The sequence below is a fragment of the Orcinus orca genome, chromosome 3, assembly GCF_937001465.1.
Source record: "Orcinus orca chromosome 3, mOrcOrc1.1, whole genome shotgun sequence".
NCBI classification, from domain to species: Eukaryota; Metazoa; Chordata; class Mammalia; order Artiodactyla; family Delphinidae; genus Orcinus; species Orcinus orca.
Window position 1 is genome coordinate 152,266,342 of NC_064561.1, and position 26,486 is coordinate 152,292,827.

Here is a 26,486-nt window from a genome sequence, read left to right on the forward strand (position 1 = left end):
AGGCCCCACTGGTTTTCAAAGCCAGATGTTATAGGGGCTTATCTTCCCATTGTGGGTCCACTGGGCTGGAGAGCCATACATGGGGCCAGGAACCCTCGCTCCTCACGGGGGACCTGCAGAGTGGTGATATCCCTTCTGCTTGTGGGTTGCCACACTGGGGATTTGGGTTCTGACTAGACCATGCCTTTCACACTCCCACCCATCTTCATTGGCCATTTTTAATATCCTTAGTGGTAGAAAATTTGTTCTAGTCTTCATGTCATTCTCAGAAATAGTTGTTCTATATGTATCTGTAGTTTTGGTATGTATGTGGGAGGAGGTGAGCTCAGGATCTTTCTACTTCACCATCTTGATCTAGACTTAACTACTATAGATTAAGTCTTAAAATCCTGTCATCATTTTTTATAATTTAATGTTTTAATATCTTTATTGGAGTATAATTGCTTTACAGTGGTGTGTTAGTTTCTGCTTTATAACAAAGTGAATCAGTTCTACATATACATATATCCCCATATCTCCTCCCTCTTGCATCTCCCTCCCACCATCCCTATCCCACCCCTCTAGGTGCTCACAAAGCACCAAGCTGATCTCCCTGTGCTATGCGGCTGCTTCCCACTAACTATCTGTTTTACATTTGGTAGTATATATAAGTCCATATCACTCACCCACTTCATCCCAGCATACCCTTCCCCATTCCCATGTCCTCAAGTCCATTCTCTATGTCTGCATCTTTATTCCTGTCCTGCCCCTAGGTTCTTCATACCTTTTTTTTTTTTAATTCCATATATATGTGTTAGCATACGGTATTTGTTTTTCTCTTTCTGACTTACTTTACTCTCTATGACAGACTCTAGGTCCATCCACCTCACTACAAATAACTCAATTTCATTTCGTTCTATGGCTGAGTAATATACCACTGTATAATTGTGCCACATCTTCTTTATCCATTCATCTGTCGTTGGACACTTAGGGTGCTTCCATGTCATGGCTATTGTAAATAGAGCTGCAGTGAACATTGTGGTACATGACTCCTTTTGAGTTATGGTTTTCTCAGGGTATATGCCCAGTAGTGGGATTCCTGGTTCATGTGGTAGTTCTATTTTTAGTTTTTTAATGAACCTCCACACTGTTCTCCATAGGGGCTGTACCAATTTACATTCCCTCCAACAGTGCAAGAGGGTTCCCTCTTGTCCACACCCTCTCCCGCACTTATTTTTTGTAGGTTTTTTGATGATGGCCATTCTGACTGGTGTCGGGGGATACCTCATTGTAGTTTTGATTTGCATTTCTCTAATGATTAGTAATGTTGAGCATACTTTCATGTGTTTGTTGGCAATCTATATGTCTTCTTTGGAGGAATGTCTATTTAGGTCTTCTGTCCGTTTTTGGATTGGGTTGTTTGTTATTTTGATATTCAGCTTCATGACCTGCTTTTAAATTTTGGAGATTAATCCTTTGTCAGTTGCTTCATTTGGAAATATTTTTTTCCCATTCTGAGGGTTGTCTTTTCGTCTTGTTTATGGCTTCCTTTGCTGTGCAAAAGCTTTTAAGTTTCATTAGGTCCCATTTGTTTATTTTTGTTTTTATTTCCATTTCTCTAGGAAGTGGGTCAAAAAGGATCTTGCTGTGATTTCTGTTGTACAGTGTCCTGCCTATGTTTTCCTCTAAGAGTTTAATAGTGTCTGGCCTTACATTTAGTTCTTTAATCCATTTTGAGTTTATTTTTGTATAGGGTGTTAGGGAGTGTTCTAATTTCATTCTTTTACATGGAGCTGTCCAGTTTTCCCACCACCATTTATAGAAGATGCTGTCTTTTATCCATTGTATATTCTTGCCTCGTTTATCAAAAATAAGGTGATCATATGTGCGTGGGTTTATCTCTGGGCTTTTTGTCCTGTTCCATTGATCTATATTTCTGTTCTTATGCCAGTACCATACTGTCTTGATTACTGTAGCTTTGTAGTATAGTCTGAAGTCCGGCAGCCTGATTCCTCCAGTTCTGTTTTTCTTTCTCAAGATTGCTTTGGCTATTCGGGGTCTTTTGTTTTTCCATACAGATTATGAAATTTTTTGTTCTAGTTCTGTGAAAAATGCCATTTGTAGTTTGATAGGGCTTGCATTGAATCTGTAGATTGCTTTGGGTAGTAGAGTCATTTTTACAATTTTGATTCTCCCAATTCAAAAACATGGTATATCTCTCCATCTGTTTGTATCATCTTTAATTTCTTTCATCAGTGTCTTATAGTTTTCTGCATACAGATTTTTTGTCTCCTTAGGTAGGTTTATTCCCAGGTATTTTATTCTTTTTGTTGAAATGGTAAAGGGGAGGGTTTCCTTAATTTCTCTTTCAGATTTTTCATCATTAGTGTATAGGACTGCAAGAGAGTTTTGTGAATTAATTTTGTATCCTGCTACTTTACCAAGTTCATTGATTAGCTCTAGTAGTTTTCTGGTAGCATCTTTAAGATTCTTTATGTATAGTATTATGTCATCTGCAAACAGTGACAGCTTTACTTCTTCTTTTCCGATTTGGATTCCTTGTATTTCTTTTTCTTCTCTGATTGCTGTGGCTAAAACTTCCAAAACTATTTTGAATAATAGTGGTGAGTGTGGACAACCTTGTCTTTTTCCTGATCTTAGAGGAAATGGTTTCAGTTGTTCACCATTGAGAATGATGTTGGCTGTGGGTTTGTCATATATGGCCTTTATTATGTTGAGGTAAATTCCCTCTATGCCTACTTTCTGGAGGGGTTTTTTTGTTTTTGTTTTTGTTTTTTGCGTTATGTGCACCTCTCCCATTGAGCAGCACCGGCTCCGGACACGCAGGCTCAACGGCCATGGCTCATGGGCCCAGCCACTCCGCAGCATGTGGAATCTCCCTGGACCGAGGCACGAACCCATGTCCCCTGCATCGGCAGGTGGACTCTCAACCACTGCACCACCAGCGAAGCCCTCTGGAGGGTTTTTATCATACATAGGTGTTGAATTTTTTCGAAAGCTTTCTCTGCATCTATTGAGATGATCATATGGTTTTTCTCCTTCAATTTGTTAATATGGTTTATCACATTGATTGATTTGCTTATATTGAAGAATCCTTGCATTTCTGGGATAAACCCCAATTGATCATGGTGTGTGATACTTTAATGTGCTCTTGGATTCTGTTTACTAGTGTTTTGTTGAGGATTTCTGCAGCTATGTTCATCAGTGATATTGGCCTGTAGTTTTCTGTTTTTGACACATCTTTGTCTGGTTTTGTTATCAGGGTGATGGTGGCCTCGTAGAATGAATTTGGGAGTGTTCCTCCCTCTTCTATATTTTGGAAGAGTTTTAGAAGGATACGTGTTAGCTCTTCTCTAAATGTTTGATAGAGTTATCCTTTGAAGCCGTCTGGTGCTGGGCTTTTATTTGTTGGGAGATTTTAAATCACTGTCTCAATTTCAGTGCTTGTGATTTGTCTGTTTATATTTTCTATTTCTTCCTGGTTGAGTCTCAGAAGGTTGTGTTTTTCTAAGAATTTGTCCATTTCTTCCAGGGTGTCCATTTTATTGGCATATTGTTGCTTGTAGTAATATCTCATGATTCTTTGTTTTTCTGCAATGTTAGTTGTTACTTCTCCTTTTTTATTTCTAGTTCTACTGATTTGAGTCTTTTCCCTTTATTCTTGATGAGTCTGGCTAATGGTTTATCAATTTTTTTTTATCTTCTCAAAGAACCAGCATTTAGTTTTATTGATCTTTGCTATTGTTTCCTTCATTTCTTTTTCATTTTTTTTCTCATCTGATCTTTATGATTTCTTGCCTTCTGCTAACTTTGGGGTTTTTATTCTTCTTTAATTGCTTTAGGTTTAATGTTATGTTGTTTATTTCAGATGTTTCTTGTTTTTTGAGGTAGGCTTGTATTGCTATAAACTTCCCTTGTAGAACTGCTTTTGCTGCATCCCATAGGTTTTGGGTCATCATATTTTCATTGTCATTTGTTTCTAGGTATTTTTTGATTTCCTCTTTGATTTCTTCAGTGATCTCTTGGTTATTAAGTAGTGTATTGTTTAGACTCCACGTGTTTATATTTTTATTGATTTTTTCCTGTAATTGATATCTAGTCTCATAGCATTGTGGTCATAAAAGATACTTAATATGATTTCAATATTCTTAAATTTATTAAGCTTGATTTGTGACCCAAGATACGATCTATCTGGAGAATGTGCCTTGAGCACTTGGGAAGAAAGTGTATTCTGTTCTTTTTGGATGGAATGTCCTATAAATATCAATTAAGTCCATCTTGTTTAATGTATCATTTAAAGTGTGTGTTTCCTTATTTATTTTCATTTTGGATTATATGTCCATTGGTGAAAGTGGAGTGTTAAAGTCCCCTACTATGATTGTGTTACTGTCGATTTCCCCTTTTATGGCTGTTAGTATTTGCTTTATGTATTGAGGTGCTTCTATGTTGGGTGCATAAATATTTCCAATTGTTATATCTTCTTCTTGGATCAATCCCTTGATCATTTTGTAGTGTCCTTCTTTGTCTCTTGTAGTGGTCTTTATATTAAAGTCTATTTTGTCTGATAGGAGAAGTGCTACTCCAGCTTTCTTTTGATTTCCATTTGCATGGAATATCTTTTTCCATCCCCTCACTTTCAGTCTGTATGTGTCTCTAGGTCTGAAGTGGGTCTCTTGTAGACAGCATATACTTGGGTCTTGTTTTTGTATCCATTCAGCCAGTCTGTGTATTTTTTGTGGGAGCATTTAATCCATTTACTTTAAGGTAATTATCGATATGTGTGGTCCTATTACCATTTTCTTACTTGTTTTCGGTTTGTTATTGTACGTCTTATCCTTCTCTCGTGTTTCCTGACTAGAGAAGATCCTTTAAAATTTGTTGTAAAGCTGGTTTGGTGGTGCTGAATTCTCTTAGCTTTTGCTTGTCTGTAAGGTTTTAATTTCTCCATCGAATCTGAATGAGATCCTTGCTGGGTGGAGTAATCTTGGTTGTAGGTTTTTCTGTTTTATCGCTTTAGATATGTCTTGCCACCTGCTTCTGGTTTGCAGAGTTTCTGCTGAAAGAACAGCTGTTAACCTCATGGGGATTCCCCTGTATGTTATTTGTTGTTTTGCCCATGCTGCTTTCAATATTTTTTCTTTGTATTTCATTTTTGATAGTTTGATTAATATGTGTCTTGGTGTGTTTCTCCTTGGATTTATCCTGTTTGGAACTCTCTGTGCTTCCTGGACTTGATTAACTATTTCCTTTCCCATGTTAGGGAAGTTTTCAACTATAATCTCTTCAAATATATCCTTAGTCCCTTTCTTTTTCTCTTCTTCTTCTGGGACCCCTGTAATTCAAATGTTGGTGCATTTAATGCTGTCCCAGAAGTCTCTAAGACTGTCCTCAATTCTTTGCATTCTTTTTTCTTTATTCTGTTCTGCAGTAGTTATTTCCACTATTTTATCTTCCAGTTCACTTATGTGTTCTTCTTCCTCGGTTATTCTGCTCTTGATTCCTTCTAGAGAATTTTTCATTTCTTTTATAGTGTTGTTCATCATTGTTTGTTTGCTCTTTAGTTCTTCTATGTCCTTGTGAAACGTTTCTTGTATTTTCTCCATTCTATTTCCAAGATTTTGCTTCATCTTTACTGTTATTACTCTGAATTCTTTTTCAGGTAGACTGCCTATTTCCTCTTCATTTGTTTGGTTTGGTGGGGTTTTTTTTTTTTTTTTTTTTTTGTGGTACGTGGGCTTCTCACTGTTGTGGCCTCTCCCATTGCGGAGCACAGGCTCCGGACGCACAGGCTCAGTAGCCATGGCTCACGGGCCCAGCTGCTCGGCAGCATGTGGGATCTTCCCGGACCGGGGCACGAACCCGTGTCCCGTGCATCGGCAGGTGGACTCTCAACCACTGTGCCACCAGGGAAGCCCGGTTTGGTGGGTTTTTATCTTGCTCCTTCATCTGCTGTGTGTTTCTCTGTCTTCTCATTTTGCTTAACTTCCCGTGTTTGGGGTCTCCTTTTCGCAGGCTGAAGGTTCGTAGTTCCCATTGTTTTTGGTGTCTGCCCCTAGTGGCTAAGGTGGTTCCGTGTTTTGTGTAGGTTTCCTGGTGGAGTTGAGTAGTGCCTGTGTTCTGGTGGATTAGTCTGTATCTTGTCTTACTGTTGGCAGGACGGCATCTGGTGGTGTGTTTTTGGGTGTCTGTGACTTTTTAATGATTTTAGGCAACCTCTCTGATATGGGTGTGGTTGTGTTCCTGTCTTTCTAGTTGTTTGGCACAGGGTGTCCAGCACTGCAGCTTGCTGGTTGTTGAGTGGAGGTGGGTCTTAGCACGGAGATGGATATCTCTGGGAGAGCTTTCACTGTTTCATATTACGTGGAGCTGGGAGGTCTCTGGTGGACCAATGTCCTGAACTCGACTCTCCCACCTCAGAGGTGCAGGTCTGACACCTGGCTGGAGCACCAAAACCCTGTCAGCCACATGGCTCAGAAGAAAAGCAAGAAAAAAAGAAAGAGAGAAAGAAAAAATATAGTTAAAGAAATAGAGGTATTAAAATAAAAATAATTATTAAAAAGAAACAATATTTTTAAGTAATAAAAGAAAAGAACAAAGAATGAAAGAAAGAAGAGATCAACTAAACCAAAAAACAAATCCACAAATGATAACAAGTGCAAAAAACTGTATTTAAAAAAGAAAAAATCAGCAGAACCATGGGAAAAGCAAAGCTATACAAAGAAAATCACAGAAAGAAGCATACACATACACACTCACAAAAAGAGAAGGAAAAAAAAAATATATATATATATAAAAAGGAAGAGAGCAACCATATCAATAAACAAATCTACCAATGCTAATAAACTCTAAATACTAAACTAAGATAAACATAAAACCAGAAACTAGTCAGTCAGATACAGCAAACCCCAAGTCTACAGTTTCTCCCACAGTCCACTGCCTCAATTTTGGGATGGTTCGTTGACTCTTCAGGTTTTCCACAGATGTAGGTACATCAAGTTGATTGTGGAGATTTAATCCACTGCTCCTGATGCTGCTGGGAGAGATTTCCCTTTCTCTTCTTTGTTCCCAGAGCTCCTGGGGTTCAGCTTTGGATTTGGCCCCACCTCTGCATGTAGGTCACCTGAGGGCGTCTTTTCCTTTTGGGAAATCTGAGGTCTTCTCCAGCGTTCAGTAGCTGCTCTGTAGGAGTTGTTCCACACGTAGATGTATTTCTGATGTATTTGTGGAGAGGAAGGTGATCTCCACATCTTACTCCTCTGCCATCTCAGGGGTCTCCCCATGTCATCATTTAATGTGAGTCTTCTAGTTTTGCTCTTCTATTCAAATCACTTTGGCAATTCTAGATCTTTTGTATATAAATTTAGAATTAGCTAATCAATTTCTACAAAAAGACCTTTTGAGATGTTGATTGGGATTATGTTGAATCTTTAGATCAATTTGGGGAAAATTGACATCTTAACACTATTGAATCATTCTGTTCATAAACATGACTGTATTAGCTCAGGCTGCCAAACAGAACACCACAGACTGGTGGCTTAAACAACAGATACTTATTTTCACCCAGTTCTGGAGGTCCAAAGACCAATATCAAGGTGCCAGCAGATTTGGTTTTTGGTGATACCTCTCTTCATTTTTTTCGGTAAAACTTTGGTTTTTAAAAAATTTTAATTTTATATTGGAGTATAGTTGATTAACAATTTTGTGTTAGTTTCAGGTGTCTATCAAAGTGATTCAGTTATACATATACATGTATATTCTTTTTCAAATTCTTTTCCCATTTAGGTTATTACAAAATATTGAGCAGCGTTCCCTGTGCTATACAGTAGGTCCTTGTTGGTTACCTGTTTTAAATATAGCAGTGTGTGGATGTCAGTCCCAAACTCCCAGTCTATCCCTCCCCCCCACCCTCCCCCCAGTAACCATAAGTTTGTTCTCTAAATCTGTGAATCTGTTTCTGTTTTGTAAATAAGTTATGTCTCAGCTTGGTTTACAGCCACTCACCTTCCTGCTGTGTCCTCACAATGGCCTTTCCTTTGTGCAAATGTTTGGGGGGAAAGCTAGGGGAAAGAAAAAGAGAGGGTGAGGGTGAGAGAGTGCTCCATTTTCTCTTCCGCTTCTTGTAAGACACCAGTTCTGTTGCATTAAGGCTCCACCCTGCCAGGCTGTCAAATTATTCAAACAAGCCAATCACATCTAAGCCAATCACATCTTTCCATGGTAAACAGAGGTTACTCCATTCTCTTGTTACTACAAAGTTTGCCTCCCACAGATCTTGCTTGTTCACTCAGTTCCTGAGTGCAACCCCCATGTAGTCCTGCATGGGTTGCTATGTCCTCCCCTGTGCTTTGAGTATATGCGCTAATGAACTGCTGTATGTCTCATTGTCCTAATGTCAGATGTTGTGTGTTTAGTCCTCCCATAACCCTAGGGTAGGAACCCCTCCCTCACTAATGGGGTAAAAAGGAGGCAATCAAAACAAAAAATACAGTTGGTGATTAATTTTATTGTCTTCTCTTTGCTTGTGTGATAGGATAACATATAAGGTTATACATTTGTATTTTTCCTGTCTGTAATCTCTCTCCTCTGGTTTTTATTTTCTGGAATAAATAATATAAATATTCTCAGGAATATTTCAGGGCTGAAAACAAAAGTTGTTAGAAGTCACACTACGTCCTTATTTTTTGTGAAAGCCTGAACCATGTAGTTGAAGATAGTGAGAAAGGGTCTTGGAGGATGGAATTGTTTGAAGGACAGCAGGGGTTGAAAGAGAGATACTGACTACAGGGCATATGGTTTTGAAGTTCATCTAGGGACTTTGAAACTTAGTCTTATTGCCAACCTTAGAAAATATTCTGTCCTATGCTGTCTTAGTGTGACATGGAAGCAGCGGCCATTGGCTCAGATGGACTGTGAATGCTTGGATCAATGTGAAAAGGATACCAGGCAGTCTTTTTTTCATAATTGCAACTTCCACTGGCCTAAAGTAATAACTATGCATCAGATTTAAATTGATTTAAGGAAAGTAAAAAGATATGAATTTCTTGAATATATGAGTTTACAGTTTATGTTTTCTAAATTGCCAGAATTGTTTCACATACTTGGACTGACCAATGAGTAAGTGGTCAATGTCCATTTTGAGTGAAAGTCTTACAGTTCTACAGAAATGATAAAACAATAAAAGAAACCCTTGATGCCAACAAAGTGAGGGATTATATATCCATTCTTCTCAATGAATAGAAGTCTGAGAATTAATGTGTGACCATCACAATGGTACAGATGAATAGATTAGGGTGTTGAAGGTGAGACAGTTTGCCCAGATCTAATTTTGGTGATGTGTAGAGTATCCCTGTTATAATAGGTATCATTTCCTTTATAAGTATGAAAACTTCTCTGGTTCAAGTGACAGGCAGTTGGAAATACTGCTTTTGTTTTTGGCAAAGGAATGTAAGGTCTAGGCAGGAGAGAATGTTTCAGATACTCAGTCCAGAACCTAATCTCCACAGAAGCCAAGTCTGCTAATCAACAGAGATAGTTACTGTTTGTTACTATTTTGAGATGCTTCTTTCTTGGTTTTGAAAAACCTTGTCAAACAGCAAAAAGAGCTAAGTAAACACTTGTAAAATTCCCAAAGGGATGCCCTAGACAGCGTTTTCCCTAAGGCTTCTACTTCCTATAGCTACCTTCCTACATGAGTAGAATTAGGGATTGCAAGTGAGCAATTAAATGCTCTATTATAAATAGGGAAAACTATACTAATAGTTTAGGTTTCAGAGCCACTATGAAATTCGTTACAGAAAGAGCTCCAAATTTTAACTTCTGTTTGATGTATTCCTTTTCTGTCTTTCACTATAAATGTTATCTGCAATGTTTGTGAGTAGGAAAGGTAGCTTTTGCTCTCCATCATTCCCTGTCCCTCTATCCCTTCACATAAATTACTCTCCAAAGTACTCCTCAAAGTCTTTCCAGATTGAGGTTCCTCAAATTATAATCTTTGATGATCTTCATACAAGTATGAATAAAATGTGACAATTAGGAGGATTATCTGAGTCTTATATTTGATAGATCTTTCATTGATTTTTAAGTTTAAAAAAAGAGTGTATTTATAGAACACGTTGAATGCATAAAACCTCCAAATTCTTATGTTTTGTAGCTCCAAGGTAATTTGGAGCTCATAATGGTAGTGAAATGAGCACTGGATGAAGAGTCAGAAAACCTGGATTTGGGTTCTGGTTTCACCAATTCCTATCAATGTGACCTTTAGTGTACGTTTTAGAGCTTCATTTTCTGCATGTATACAACGGAAATTCAGTCACTGTTTTTCTAACCTCACACATTATTGTGGGAATCCAAGAAGATAATGAATGTGAAGATGCTCTGTGATTAGTGAAGCACTCTATAGATTTGGGTTGTTACTGTCTGCTCCAAAGCTGGCCTTTTACAGATGAGGAAACCAAAGTCCTGGTTTATTTCTCATCCAAAGTCAAATAAACAATTTTCATAAATAGATATTTTTAATATAATATTTCAGAAGCACCCTACTGAGCCCTCTGAATATTCTCCACTGCAGATTGTATATCCTCTCACCTACACCAGGCTCCTCTGTTTATGTTAAAAGTAAGTAAAAGATCTGTCGTTTTTACAGTGTTTAAGTATGCCTTTCATTGCTCCTAGTTTTCCACTTGCAGCTACAAGAGCAAGGAATTTTAAGGGGCATATGTGATTTTTAGTTGTAGGCATAAACCTACTAATTCCCTAGGGTCCTTAAAAATAGCAAAGTCATGTCAGTTCTTGATAAAATATGGGAGATGCCATTGTTATGACTTTATGTAATCTTTAAGAGGTTTTGTTGTTGTTGTTCACTTCGTTTAAGAGAGGAAGATCTCTCTCAACTCCTTTACTGTTAAATCTACAGTATTTAGAACACTACCTAGCATATAATAGGGTTCAACAGATATTGCTGAATAAATGAAGTCTGGCTTTTATAAGGAGAACCCAAACAAGTTACTACAACTGAAAGTCATTTATGTATATTTGATGTGGTTGATAGATTAAAATACACTGTGTATCAAGAATTTTAGAAATGATACGAGGAGATATGTAGAAAAACCTTTCTTAGGGTTTCCTTTGTTGGTGTCCAGGCAGGTGGTAGATGGAGAGGGGAGAGAAATGGAACAATGAGAATTCAGGTTTTGTAGAGAAAAGGAGCAAAACTTTACTCTGTCAAACTCAGGCATCAAAGGATTCTGGAGGAGGTAGAACATATGGGGACAGAAAATAAAATAGGTAATAGGAAATATTATAGGAGATAATTTCTGAGACAAGGTGTTTAAACAAAGAAAACATAAGGACTAAAGATGTAATGAAGGCCTAGAGAGGAACATGGGCAGAGTCTTAAAAAGAAGAGTTTCCCCCATTTTTTTTCAAATTAAAAAAAATTGAACTATAGTTGATTTACATTATGTTAGTTTCAGGTGTACAGCAAAGTGATTCAGTTATACATACATATATCTATTCTTTATCAGATTCTTTTCTTTTATAGGTTATTAAAAAATACCGAGTATAGTTCTCTGTGCTATACAGTAGGTCCTTTTTGGTTATCTATTTTATATAGAGTAACGTGTATATGTTAATCTCGCACTCCTAATTTATCCACCCCCCGCTTACCCCTTTGGTATCCATTAGTTTGTTTTCTGTGTCTTTGGGTCTATTTCTGTTTTGAATATAAGTTCAGAGGTATCACTTCACACCAGTCAAAATGGCCAGCATCAAAAAGTCTACAGATAATAAATGCTGGAGAGGGTGTGGAGAAAAAGGATCCCTCCTACACTGTTGGTGGGAATGTAAATTGGTGCAGCCACTATGGAGAACAGTATAGAGGTTCCTTAAAAAACTAAAAACAGAGCTACCATTATAATCCTGCAATCCCACTCTTGGGCATATACCTGGAGAAAACCATAATTTGAAAAGATACATGCACCCCAATGTTCATTGCATCACTATTTATAATAGCCAAGACATGGAAGCAACCTAAATGTCCATCAACAGATGAATGAATAAATAAGATGTAGTATATTTATACAATGGAATATTACTCAGCCATAAAAAATGAAATAATGCCATTTGCAGCAACATAGATGGACCTAGAAATTATCATACTAAGTGAAGTAAGCTAGACAAAGACAAATAAAATATGATATTGCTTATCTGTGGAATCTAAAAAAATATATATATCCCCCATTTTTCATACCAAAATTTTTCTGTTCTTTGCATGAACTCTCCACCAATATGAAAAGGCAAAGAAATATTAAGTTACTTTTTGGTTTTATGTTTTTCAGGAAAGGCCAGAGCTCTGTGTTCTCACAAGAGAGTTTATGGCCTTTGAAATAAAATTCTGGCTCAACTGGTTACTTAACCTCTTGTAAACTCAGTTGCCTCATCTCTAAAACACAGATAATAATAATGAGATTTGTTGAGATAGCTAAATTAGTAAGTACCCAGCCTAGTGGCTTTACATATGATCTTTCCTTTTCTCTGTCACTTCTTCCTTTCCTGCTAATTACCTTCTTTGCCTTTCCCCGTCCCTCTTCTCTTTCCCTCCCTTCTTGAGGAAGAAGCAACCCTTCTATACATAAAAGAACCATATATACTCTTTAAGTACTAAGGGAAAATTTGATTTAACCATAATTTATTAAACGTCAGGATCTCTAATATTCCCTTGGGTTTCCCTTTTCGGGGAAGCAAAAGCAATATGTGATGTGGTCCTTTAATAATAGTTTGGGGGAGTCAAGATTTATGCATATGACACAAGAGCCACAGGTAAATGACAAAATGCTAAATTAAATATAGACAAGCATCATATAGTACAAAAATAATTCTGTGGCCAGGTGAGGAGGGATGAAAACAGATCCTACCTACCAGCTTCAGGTAAGAGAATTGGGAGTACCAGACTAAGGCAGCCTTTTTGGAAAATCTGCTGCTTTTGCAGAATAATGAAGGAGGCAGTTTTCACACAACTCATTTATATTGTCTCTGTATTAGACTAAGGTCTGGCCTCATCTGTGTACCACACTTATAAATAAAATAAAATTAATTGTTGTGTTAAGTAAATACTGGATACTTTGAAAGAGGATGTATTCATTTCCAAAGAGTTAAAAATATGATTCTCTGAGAATGTAAATTTGCTCAATCTTAAATTTTCTTGAATCTTACCCAATTTTGGAATAGGGTATTTATAAAATATCACAAAATTAAGACATCTCTATAGAGAAGAGAGCAAATCACATATAATCCTAGAGAGAGAATGTCCTCAGTTCTAACCATCATTTTTCTGTTTTCCCTCCAAACCCCATACTATTGGTCAAAACATGTCAGATTAGGATTAAACTTCCACCCCTTGGGAAGCTTCTGCTCTGTCAAAAACATAATTGAAAATGAAAATGTGACTTCTGTGTTTTGTTAGCTTTTTATCTCTACTATAAAAATTCTTGACTATTTCATCATACCCACCACCCCAAAGATGTATCATGCTTCTTCTGAGGAAATATTACATCTGCCAGCTGCCAGAGAGTTCATATCTGGGGGGACAGTAAGAGATATGAAGGTACTTACCAGTTTTGAAAACACCTTAGTAAGAGATTGAGATCTCAACATGTGCAGAGATCCCATTATTGGGAAAAATTGAAGTACACATACCTTCTCTGCCAACCTGAGTTAGTTTTTGGAATATTTGTTTAATTTCCATTTATATAACATTTATTTCATTTCTTATGCTTTAACATTCAAGCATGTAGAGGTTTGTTTCAGAGCCCATATAATGTGCCCTGTGAGTCAGCTCTCCATGGGGCATTGAAACAGGATCCTTTGCACCTCATAAAAGCATGAGTATGGGATATAGTACAATGCAAAAAAAAAAAAATTACTCGAAATGTCAGGGGTCCCACATAAACAGATGTTTCGATTTAAGGGTCATCATTCAGCTTGCTGGTATCACAACTCTATTTTGTAATCTGGATCCAAATGCAAATCATGGAAGTGTCAGCACTTTGTTAATATTCTGGCGGTAAACGAGTTGGTAGCACGTGGCATCTGGCTAGCTTGGAGAGAAGCTAACAGCTATATTTCTCATTAAGTGGGTGCAACTTGATTTGCCACGGGGCTGCAGACATTTTTAAAGCTGAGCTATTTTCCTACCAAATGCCAGATGCCAGCTGGATTTATAAACATGAGCCAGGTTTCAAATACATCTGGTTGAACTTGAAAATATTAGTGTGCCACATTGGACACTCTGTGTTCTAGCCATTTAGCTTTCCGAAGCTTCACATATGCAGTTTAAGGAATGAACTCCTGAGACTCTGGGTTGGGGAGAAGGGAGTGAGAGCTGGGATCGGGGTTTGGAGGGGTGTGATGGGTCTATGTTTTGAGGTTAAAAAGACATAATGCATGTACAATATTTGATACTGTTCCTGGCCCCATAGAAAGCACACTATAGATGTTAGCTATTAATACTGGCTATTATTTAGAAGACTGTATTCCCTGAAGCTTTCAAAAACACGCTGATTGGGCCAACTGAATAAAGTGTATAATCAGCCTTATGGCTTTGGTTCAAAGGTAAAGAAAACTGATAAATATTTAAATTGAACATTTATCAATTTTATTCATTTATTTTGCTTAACACTGTGCTTCAGGGTTAGGAAGACGAGTAGGGTGTAATCATTGTATGAAGAAGTTTAGTGTTCTTGGGGTCACGGCATGAGAATCACGAACTGTTTTCATTTTATAGTTTGTTTTTCTTCTGGTTGTTCTGATTGGGTGATTTCCATTATTCTATCTTTCAGGTCGCTTATGTTTTCTTCTGTTTCACCTAGTCTGCTGTTAATTCCTTTTAGTGTGTTTTTCATTTCAGTTATTGTATTCTTTGGTTCTGACTGGTTCTTTTTTATATTTTCTAGTTCCTTGTTAAAATTCTCACTGTGTTCATCTATTCTTTTTCCTGGTTCAGCTAGCATTCGTATTACTAATGCTTTGAACTCTTTATCTGGTAAATTGTTTATCTGTCTTTCATTACTTGTTTTTTCCTTTATTCTTTGGTTTGAAACAAATTCCTCTGTCTTCTCATTTTGCTTAACTTTCTCTGTTTCTGTGAAATTAGGTGGGAGAGTTACCTATGTTGGTCTTGAAGGGGTGTCCTTGTATGGGAGTGTCCCTATACAGTCTGCATGTGCCCAGTGGCTTTGGTGGGAGAGCTTGATCTTAAGTGAGCACAAGTCAAGTCTTCCCCCAGCGTGTGCTGGCAGCTGTCACCTTGCTAAGAGGTGGGGCTGGAGATGGAGGGGCTAAAGCCAGAGCCAGGTGTGAGCCAAGGCTCTCCTCTGCTCAGTGGCCAATACTACCCTATTGGGGGTGTGTCAGGTACCAAGTTGCTGGAGAAGAAGCCCTGAGGCTTGGATCCAAGCTGGTTCTGTTCTGCCTAAGTGTGTGCTCTCCCCACTCCCAGCAATGGCACCTTCACCCCAGAGGGAAGAAGTGCTGGAGCAAGAGGGGCCTGAGTGGGCATGGGGCTTGGGCTGGGGCGTGTGCTGGCACTGTCACAGGAAATCGCCCAGGGTCCTAGGCAGTTTCAATCTGCTTCCTCCACTTTGTTTTGGGGGTAAGCAAGTGTGTGCACACTCTTCAAAAGCAGAGTCTAGGTTTCTTATAGCCCTGCTGTCAGTCAGTCTCACTGATGAACAAACCAGCTAAGGGGACTTATCCTCCCAGTTTCAGACCCCAGGGCTGGCGCACCCAATATGTTGTTTGAACTGCTCACTCGCCAGGGAGGATCTCCCAATCCAGGTAATCCCCTTTCTCCTCCGTGTCCCCTCCTAGGAACACGGGTCCCTACCTGGTTGCTTCTCTTCCTTTCTGACCTGACTGTGGATCTCTGTTACAGCCTTGGTTGTATAAGACTTTTTCTGCCAGTCTCCAGTTTGTTCTCAGTGAGAACTGCCCCACACGTAGATGTATTTTTGATGTGTTTGTGGCAGGAGGAGAGTTCTACATCCTCCTACTTTGCCATCTTTACTTCTTCCTCGTTATTGCCTTGATTTAATGCAATAAATTCTAATGCACAGAGTACTGTCAGGTTAACCTAAGTATTGGTGTCTCAGCCAATTGCTTAATGTGCCTCTTTTTTTAACTTATGTCTTAAGGTAAAATCTATTTCATGTGCCTAAATTAAAACCTAAGCAAACCAAACCAAACAATTCTTTCCTTTCCAAGACCAGAAAAGATTCCTTTTCTCTCCTTGAATCTGCGTGTTATCTTAACATCTCTAACAAAAGCATCCAGAAATACTTGTGGCAGGTTGTACTGGTGAAGATGTTCATTTAGGGTGGGCCAGAAGTGTATTTGTAAAGAAAGATATTGAAAGGTGCTTTTATATTTTGTTTTTTCACTTGGTTAATTTGTCCTTATGCATTATTATTTTAGTTACAAATAATAATTGTAACTGTCAGGTTGGAGAGATAGTCAGCTTTTGAGAATGTAATGCTGGAGAACTTTGAGACAGTTTTTTTGAAGAGAAGATGGAGAAGTTTAAAAATATGCCCTACATGTACGCTTGTGTTTTCATTATTGCTTAACAAAATAACGATGTGCATTCATTTTTTTCTTCAAAGCATCTAGCTATGAATCATTTTCCAACTTGGGAATTTTCAAAGTTGAACCACTTTTAAACAACCCGTATCAAGTTCTTATTTGGTTATTTCTTCGGCAGACTAAAGTTTTCATCCTCTCTATAAATCTAAAGTTAGTTGCAACTTTGATGTGATATTTAACTCTTGAATAAATGTTGTAAACAAATACAGTGACAGAATTATGTATGAATTTCAAAAGTTATATTTAGTATGAGGTTTCCACTGTTTTAGTAAGTCTAACATATTGTGGTTTTTAGTTTAAAATGGAAAATGTACTTGGTTTCTCAGGATTCCCAGGATTTACAAGTCAGTGAATCAACAAAACAAAGCAAGAACAAAATCACATTTATGAGGAATACACAATATATATAAGAATACAAAAAAATCACCAAGAAAAGGAAAAATATTTCTCAACAATTCTTTATATTCAATTACTCTAAGTTCAGTTCAAAAGTAAGCCATTTAAAACATTAACATTTCTTTATTCTGGACACGTATGTGTTTGGAGCTACAGAATAGTAAAGGTAAAATTTTGTACACACCTGAGTACAATCAGTACTGGAAGGAAAAACTTGGTGGTTAAGAGCTGTGGAGTCAAGTAGGGATAGATTCACATCTTGGCCCCATCTCTTTTTTTTTTTTTTTGGCCCCATCTCTTGCTGGTCGAGTGAAAGTGGGCAAGTTACTTAATCTGAACCTCAATTTTCTTAACTGTAAAATGGAGATAATATTGCCTCTTCTTTATGAGATTTTTTTTTTTTTTTTTTGTGGTACGTGAGCCTCTCACTGTTGCGGCCTGTCCCCACTGCGGAGCACAGGCTCCGGACGCGCAGGCCCAGCGGCCATGGCTCACGGGCCCAGCCGCTTTGCGGCATGTGGCATCTTCCCAGACTGGGGCACGAACCTGTGTCCCCTGCATCGGCAGGCGGACTCTCAACCACTGTGCCACCAGGGAAGCCCCATATAAGGTTGTTTTAAGGAGTAAATGAGATGATGTGCATCACCACATTTTAATGGTGTTATGTGACTTTAATGCTATTGAAATGGTCTCCTCTGCTCGTTCTGTTCGTTCCTCTTACAATGTAAACTCCATGCACATAGAGACTTTACCTATCTCATTCACCATGCATTTCTCAGAACATTACATACACATTGTAAATATTTTTATAGATTTTGAATCAATGGATTAGCCTTTAATACCAGGCTAAAAGGATTTTGTATTATTTTTTGTATCAATGAGAGCTAGTGAAAGTTTTTAAATGTGAGGAGGGGTAGAGAGTGGTGGTAGCGAAATAAGATATGAAGAAGTAGAAATCTAATGACATACTAAATACATGGTTGGGAGCTGAGGTAAGGATCATTAGAGGGAGGAATAGTTACTTATATCTGTTTTCATACAACTTTAGATAAATAAAAGTGCGTTTCACTAGTCTTCATGCTGAAATAAATAGCCCCAGATTAAAAGCCATGCCGTTTTGGTTTGATACTTTACAATGATCTCACCATTCCTAAAGTTTTACTCCAAAAGCTAAACCCCCAAACTTTTTATTTTTGTTAGAGAATAATAATGGTTGCATGGAAGGAACATAACCTCTGCTGAGTAGAATTACCACTGATTCATCAGGCTTCCTACTTTTGAGGAATGGGGGAAATGCTGAAGTAACATTGCTATATGCATGTTGTCTCTCTTTTGAAGTTTGCTCATCCGGCCTGTTGCATGCTGGCCCTTATTTGGTTTGGATTTCTGTGATCAAAGGACAAAGAGGCGGTTTCCCATTTTGCTCATGCATCTGAGCCAAGGCTGAAGTGCCCTTGAGAATTCAACAGGGGCTCTGAATTTTGCAAAGTTATGCCAAGTTCAGAACAAGATGAAAAATGAGCCATGCTGAGTAATTGGCATTCTTATTTCTGGAGTTGCTCAGTGAAAGAGAAATATACATAGTACTGCTTATATTCAAAGCTAAAGATTTCCAGCTACCACAGCAGATGTACACTGATACGCAACAACGGATCTTTCCTGTTCCTCTGTTTGCCTGACTGGAGAATATGTGTTTTGTTTTGTTTTTTCCTAGTTAACCACAGGAGCAACACTCTTTTGGAAAACACCTTCCTTAACCAACTATACCACTAAGTCATTTTCATCCTTTGCATCTTGGCAAAGAATTTTTTAAACAGTCCACAATTCACTGAGTGTTTACAGTCTTTTGTCACTCCATAATTTGCTGTATATTCCTTGTTTCATTGGCATAAATAAGAGGTGGTTTCCATCTCTGAGCTCACTTATGAAACCACTTTGGAAATGATTCTCCCACCCCACAGGAATCTCCTGTCCGTTGGTATTTCCAGTTTTTCTTCACTTATCATCCCTACCTTTTCTTCTCACACCCCTCCCCACCCAGATTCGATTTCATGGAACAGCCCCAAATCTCCTCCTCTCAAGTTATCTTTACTCCCTTGCCCTCCTGCCTCTATGATACTTACAGAAAAAAAAATGTCAACCTTAGTTCAACCCAATAGTCATCTGCTCCATGCCCAAGCTCTGCACCTGAGCAGCTGCCATTTCTGGAGATAATCTCAATACCGTGCTGAGCAGTCCTACTTTAATCAGATGACCTCAAATATCAAGTGGCCATTCAGCAATTTCTGGCAAACCTGCTGCATTTATATTCTCCCCACCTACCTAGATCATTATTTATCCTTCTCAATCTTTTGTCTCTCTTCAGCATCTCCTCTCTTCTCATTCCTGGGTGGTTATCTCAGCTGGTGACTCGGTCATTGTGACATACACATGGGGACCACTCATCTTCCTTCCACGAAATCTAGAACCCACTTGCATGCATACCGCTTCTGCACTCTACATGTATGTAGTGGACAAAGGGTCCCTGCTTCCCACAGAGACCTTGCATCCACCCTGCATCTGATCCTAACCCCTCTCACCTGCTCATTGGTGTTGTTCCTGCAGTTGTCTTCCTGCCACCCCCAGTCTCTTCTGCACAGCCACTTTCTCCTTCTCTGCTGAATCAGTCCTATGGACAAATAACTTTCAACAATTTCTTCTTCCTTATTCTCACGGATTCTCTAACTAAAGCCAATTTCTATGCAACTCTTAACAGAAAATGTCTTGGGAGAGCTGTCTTCAGAAGCTTTTGTATTTTGCACCTTCCATGGCTCCAATTTGAAAGTGAGAGGACTGAATCAAATTTATATAAATGTTAAACTTTTAATAAATTTTGCATATGATAGGCAGTCCCTCCTACCTGCCCAGCTCCCTACAGCACAGTGAACCAAGGGTATGAGGTTCCCAGCCCCTGGGTCCAGTTCCCACTGCTGCTCTGTGTCTGGGGAGGAGTGAACATCTCAGAGGGACTTGGCTGCTGTTCTGTCCTCCGTACTGTCTCCATCATGACATGAAATGACAGTGGACGAGGAAGACTCTTCGTTCCTCATTTTCTGGAGAGGATGCTTTTGGAGGCTGGGTGATGGTCCATGGTTTCTTCTTTCCTGTGGCTGCATTATGAAGAAGACACTTTGCCAAATAAAGATTTGACTCAGAAAAAAAATGCCTTTATATCTTCCATAAAAATTATACTAGTGTATATTCTCGCCAAAAAGGCTTGTTTCCATCATATTCTTTCTTTATTGAAAGGGTTAATGAAAACCGTTTATCTTATAGTGTGACAGAAGCTCTGTGATCTTAAATTGGACTTAAAAAGGTTTTAATAGGAATTAAACTAAAATTAGGAAGGATTCACAGTAAAATTCCTTGATTTACTTGAAATTTTATTCTATTTGTGATTATACTATGATACTTGAAGGAAATAAGACCGCAAACTAAGAGTACAGAATTTGTCTTCATTTTCTTCTCTACATTTCTGAAAATAATAGCACAAACTCAAGAAAAAGTACCTGCATATGTTCAGACCCATATCTATCTGCATTGTTCAACATATTCCCTAACTAAATGGATTTAGAAATTTATAAATTAATTTTTGAACGAGAATAAATAATTCATCCTCCATCTAGTAGCACAAATGCTAATGTACCTATGAGTATTTTTGATATTATAATTCCTCAAGAAGCTAAGTACAAAAGTCACAATTAGCTTACCAAACTAATATTTTATTTCAATGTGCTTCAACACAAAATTCAGAACTCTATCAATCCACAGATAAAACGGGCCCTTTTAGTGTGTTTGATGAATTTTTCAATAATCTTGTAAGTCATTAACCCAGTAACAAATGAAGCTTCACTTAGCAAACTGAAAGCTGATGGTAGCATCTGTGGAGCTTTTGATCTGTTTTTTACACCTAAGACATCTGACAGTTTACTTCCTTGACCAGGTAACTTGGACACAACTGAGAACAACCTTTTTGCTACTATAAATAAAGGTAAATTAACATGCAAAAAAACCACTAAAAACAAATTAAGCATCACCATTTCATCATCTTTATAAGTAAAAAATCCTTGTACAAAAATCCAGCCTTGGAAGATGTTTAATAAATGATAATATTTATTTCAACAATTCATAATTTTTTTTTTTAACAATTCATAATTTTTAAAAATTTCTTTTTGAGACACATTGTACATTTTCTATGCATTGACTGTATTCGACTGCCAAAGCACTCTCAGAAAGACATGTGTTCAAGTTGTGAAGTAATTACAATTAGTAACAGCATGCATTTTTCAATAGGTAATCTGGTCATAAACCTATACTGGCCAATATTCTGGTGAATGTTTTGTAGTTCTGAAGACAACTGATACATGAACCACACTGGAAAAGAATTTCTAAAGTGTGAAAAATTTCAGTATTACTGAGAAGTTGAAACAACTGGAAGGATTTTAAAGGTGTTCATCCACTTTGAAAAACAGTTTTTAAACGAAATTAAATACATGCATTACTTTTTTTTTTTTTTTTTTTTTGCTGTACGCGGGCCTCTCACCGTTGTGGCCTCTCCCGTCGCGGAGCAGAGGCTCCGGACGCGCAGGCCCAGCGGCCATGGCTCACGGGGGGCCCAGCCACTCCGCGGCATGTGGGATCTTCCCGGACCGGGGCACGAACCCGTGTCCCCTGCATCGGCAGGCGGACTCTCAACTACTGCGCCACCAGGGAAGCCCATGCATTACTTCTTCATATTCAGAAATTCTGTCTCTAAGGGTACACCCACAATTGCCTATTTGCACTACGATATGATGACAAAGATTCTGTAGCAGTGCTATCTGAATATTAAAAGAAATAGAAACGAAAAACGAAGTCCATAAGGAGTTGAAAGAATAAGTGAAGCATGAAATTTTGACCCCTTACATTTAAAACTGAAATAGAAATAGTAGCAATGGATATGAATGAAACATAGCTACATGCAAGATTAAACATTAATAACAGAACATATTTTAGAGTAAAAGTGCTAATTTTATGAGATTATATAGATTATGATCCATTTACATGAATATTAAAATATGCAAAATAAAGAAGTGTCTTGTTTGGGGATACAAACATACATGGTAATATTCTAACAATAAGCAAGAGGAAAATAAATACAGAATTGATAATAGTGGAAGAAGGGAGGGAGAATGGAACAAAAGCATTCAGGTGTTTATTGTATTTTTGCTTTATACCTTGTATATAATTTGTAAATATTACTTTGTGGCCGTTTTGTATTTAAGAAAAATGAATTAAACAAGTTTCTCCATTTAGGGGTTCCAATCTAAGCTAAATATTGTCAAGGATAAATAAACATTTCCCTACTGGATGATTTGGTCTTCTACCCTTTCTGTTCTTCTGTCCTCTAGGGTGATGTTCTGCTATTCCAGGAACATCAACCAGAGATCAGGAGAATGGGGATTGGATTGTCTTCCACTGAGATGTCTAGATTTCAAAGAGCTGTCCAGTAGCACATGCTTGCTCCCTCATATTAATCTCTGCTTTACGTTTCTGTTACACAAGTGATAATAGGATGGAAGTGGTAAGCCCCCAAATGTCTTTCTCTTCCCTATGGGCCAACCAGATCAGGTCAGTTTGACGGGATAAATTGTTCACTTGACCCATCACTATGTGCTGCAGGAAACAAAAAGCACCAGTTGAAAAAGTATGATGGACGTGCAGGCAGCTACTTCTAATTCTAGGAAAACAACTCATCGTGGGCAGAACAGCAGATTGCCTCCTGTGCTGGACGAGCATCTGGATACTCTCAGGTCCCATCTCCCTCTGGACTCTGCTATGTATTTTTGGGGAACAGGAGTCTGCAGATTGCATTTACCAGACTCCTATGGAAATTCGATTCCTATTAGGTTCTGACAATAAGAGGTACTAGTGAGAAAAGGTAGAAGAAGAAGTGAAACTTCCTACTTTGGATTACATTATGGTGGATGCAGTTGGGAGTTGAGTGATTCTTGACTACAGGAACCTGGTAGGGGTCGCACCTTTGGTAGGTCCCAGCTTTGATGGATACACACCTCTTCAGCAATCCAGGAGTGACTGTGACAAATGTCTCCAGGAGCACAGAAGCAGGCACAGGCTATCAGGCTCCAGCCCAGTGGTTTCAGCAGCTTCACATCACGGTGTCACCCCTTCTTTTCTGCTTCTATAGCTCCCTCCACCCCCACATACTTCCTTTTGTTCTTGCTCTTCCAAAACCTACATAGCCAATTCCCTGTGTTAAATTCATGTTTTGGAACTACTTAGCGTGTTTTCATTTTCCTTACCCAGGATCGTACACTGCCACTGGCATTTTCTGTTCCAGTTAGACTGAGTCTCTTGCAACACCACTTTGCCCAGGTCTGAGAGGTGAGGCCATCTGTCTGCAAATGAGAATAGAGATTTGGGTGCAAAACTAGAAACTAGAGAGTGCTTTGTGGGTGTGACCTTCTCAGTATCTCTTTACTCTTTAAATATGGTGAATTTTTAGGAAATAAGAAGCCATGTATACTGTGTATGTATATCCCAAACCATCAAATATTTAATGCAAGGTTGGTGTTAATTCTTACAGTATGAGGTTGAGTTTTAAAAAATTCAAATGAAATATCTTTCACAGAATGCTTATTTTCTATTTCATAAAATATGGTTTTTGGATACAGTGATGATTAAAATGGTTAGAAGGCTTTTAAACTCTTACTAAGTTAGATCTCTAGGCTTAATAATGTTATTTTGTGAAACTGAAGTCTGGGCATTATAATGAATTGGGCATTAAAAAATAGGTTTCAAAACTTGACCACAAAAAATGCACCATTTCAAGACAAGAATCAAAGATTTGTGAATTACCTCCCTCCAGAGACACTGAAAATCAGGAATGAAATTAATAAATGATTGTCCCTATTTTTGAATAATCCAGGGCTCTACTTTAGACTATTTTAAAAATCTAATTCCAATTAAGTTTGTATGCACCAAATCCCTTCCTATCGCATTTAGTAGGGGTCTTGTACACAAAGGAGGGGCAAGTTCTAAAATTAATCCTTGAGTGTGATTTTCATTTCCTCTACTGTTTCCTAACCTTAAAAATTTGCATGTATCTTTCTATTTCTGCTGGACAAGTGAGAATAGGGGAAATCATAACAAAATGCTATTTGCAGGCAAGTTTTGGGAAAAGCATAAAAAACATAGGAGTTACTGAAGCTGGAACCTACTTGTCTACTCTTTTCACAGAACCATCTAAAAATAGCAGGCATGACAACATATCTCCAAAGGGATGTATTTGAAAAGACGTTCTGGAATTCTATCCAAGTTCATGAGAATCTTTAAAGATGAGGGATTTCTAAACACAAATGCTTCTGAATTCCCAAACATTGTACTTGGAACAAAAACTTTTGAGCCCTAAAAGTCAGAACTGTAAAAATAGTGACATGAAGTGAGGACCAATTGATAAAAAAATAGCCTTACTTGTATAAGTAGCAAGAAAAAGTGTCAGGAAGTGCAAGTACAATTAAATAAGTATAACCTCATTGGATACTTTAAAATAAATCACTTAGGAACAGCCACTGAGATCATTAAAACCTTCCATAGTGGTTACATTGTTCCTACAAACTTGAGCAAACCCAAACTAAAAAGCCAATAGATAAGGGAGATCTATCACTTCGGTCTTTGAGCGCAGTAAACTGTGCTATCACAGTTAAGATTTTTGGACATGAGCTAAATAGTGTAAAAAGTAAAATACTGCACATCTGCCATCCTCCCCATCTCCTACCCCTAAGAAACTTGGTTCTATGCTACCAAAGTGAATTGATTCTTGCTGGAGATGACCAGGGAAGGTTTCAGACAGGTGATTATATTTGAACTTGGTCTTTAAAAACATACAGAACTTGGAAAGTATGAGAAGGAAAAAAGGCAAATCAAGCAGCACACACTTGAAGGGAAACATAAGCCGTATAGTTTTATGAGAAGATTAAGTGCCTGTTTAGGAAACACAGGAAGTACCTGAAACAGGAAGAGAAAGAGGATAGAAAATGGTTAGCTTCTTATTTTGAGGGCAGGACATGGAATTTGGGACAAATTGATAAGGAATCTGAGGATCCCTCAAGAGTATGTCAGCTGTGGAGGAAAGAAGAAATTCTGGTGGTCACTTTGAGTTTTAATATTTTAAGGTAAGGAACAAAAGTATCTGCTGTGTTTGATGCATTTCCTAAAGGGGAGTATTCTAGATAAGTTACTTCTTTTATGGTCATGGTGGTCATATGCATTCTTTCTAAAGCAATAAACTTAATGCAATGTAACCAAAGGAGCATGAAAGTATGAGGCCAAAGCCAGAGAACTGAAATATTTGACATCAAGTGACTTGCCCGTGAGTTCTGAATATTCTGGATTTATCAAAAGGTGGCATAAGTGTTTTTGAAAGTAGACATGTAAAACCATCAGAATATGTAGGTCGAATCGTCAAAACTCAAGGAGAGAAATGTTCACTCAAATCAAACCCTCTTACCTTGATGATTATAGTACTCAAATGCATTTTCCCGTTGCATATGGTTTCTTGAAGATAGGAATGGTGTAGAGCCGCAGTTTACTTTCCAAGGCAACAGTGGTCTTTCTGAATTGAAATGCAATTTACCTTTTGTGCCCAATGGACTTGAAGGAGTTTAAAACAAGCCTCAGACACACACTTCTAAGTTCTTAACTATAACCCAGAAAAAGAAAGATCTCCACCGGTGAATTTTTTTAATCATTTTATTAGGTGAACTGAATGTTCCAGCATTTTCAAAAATCCTGACATGTCTGGAAAACAAAACACTCATTCAACACCCTTTTCTGATTTAGATTTTTATTTAAATTCAGGAGAAATCATCTTGGCAATCTGAAGGAATTGCACTCCCTCTCTCTTTGGATCGAAATAAGCACAAATCATTTCTTTTCCTTGGAAAAAAACAAGAGAGGTTTTTCTTTGGTCAGTGAATCTAAAGAACTCTCTTTAGCTATTTGGCTTTGTTTTTCTAAATCAAATATGCTGTTTGTTACTAAAATTAACGATTACTTATTACTGTATTGACTATACCAATAAACCTGGCAGAAATCTAAGTAGGCTAAAAACCAAGGGAGTAAAAGCTAACATAATTGTGCCATTTTTTTTTTTCTGAGGAAAAGAAAAAACACATTTTGAAAAGCCATTCAATCTGAGTTATTTTTGTTTTTTCTATTGGAAAAAAATCATTTTGTTTACTCATGAACCCTCTTTTTAGGCTATTCTCTCTACATTAGAGATACTATTGTTTTATTCAATTCACATATGCATAGTCTAATTTATCTATTATTTTCTTTTTAATGCTATACCCTGGTAGTGCTGAATCCCACTGTTATTATTTTTTTTTCTCTACTCTGTTTTCCACATGTATTTA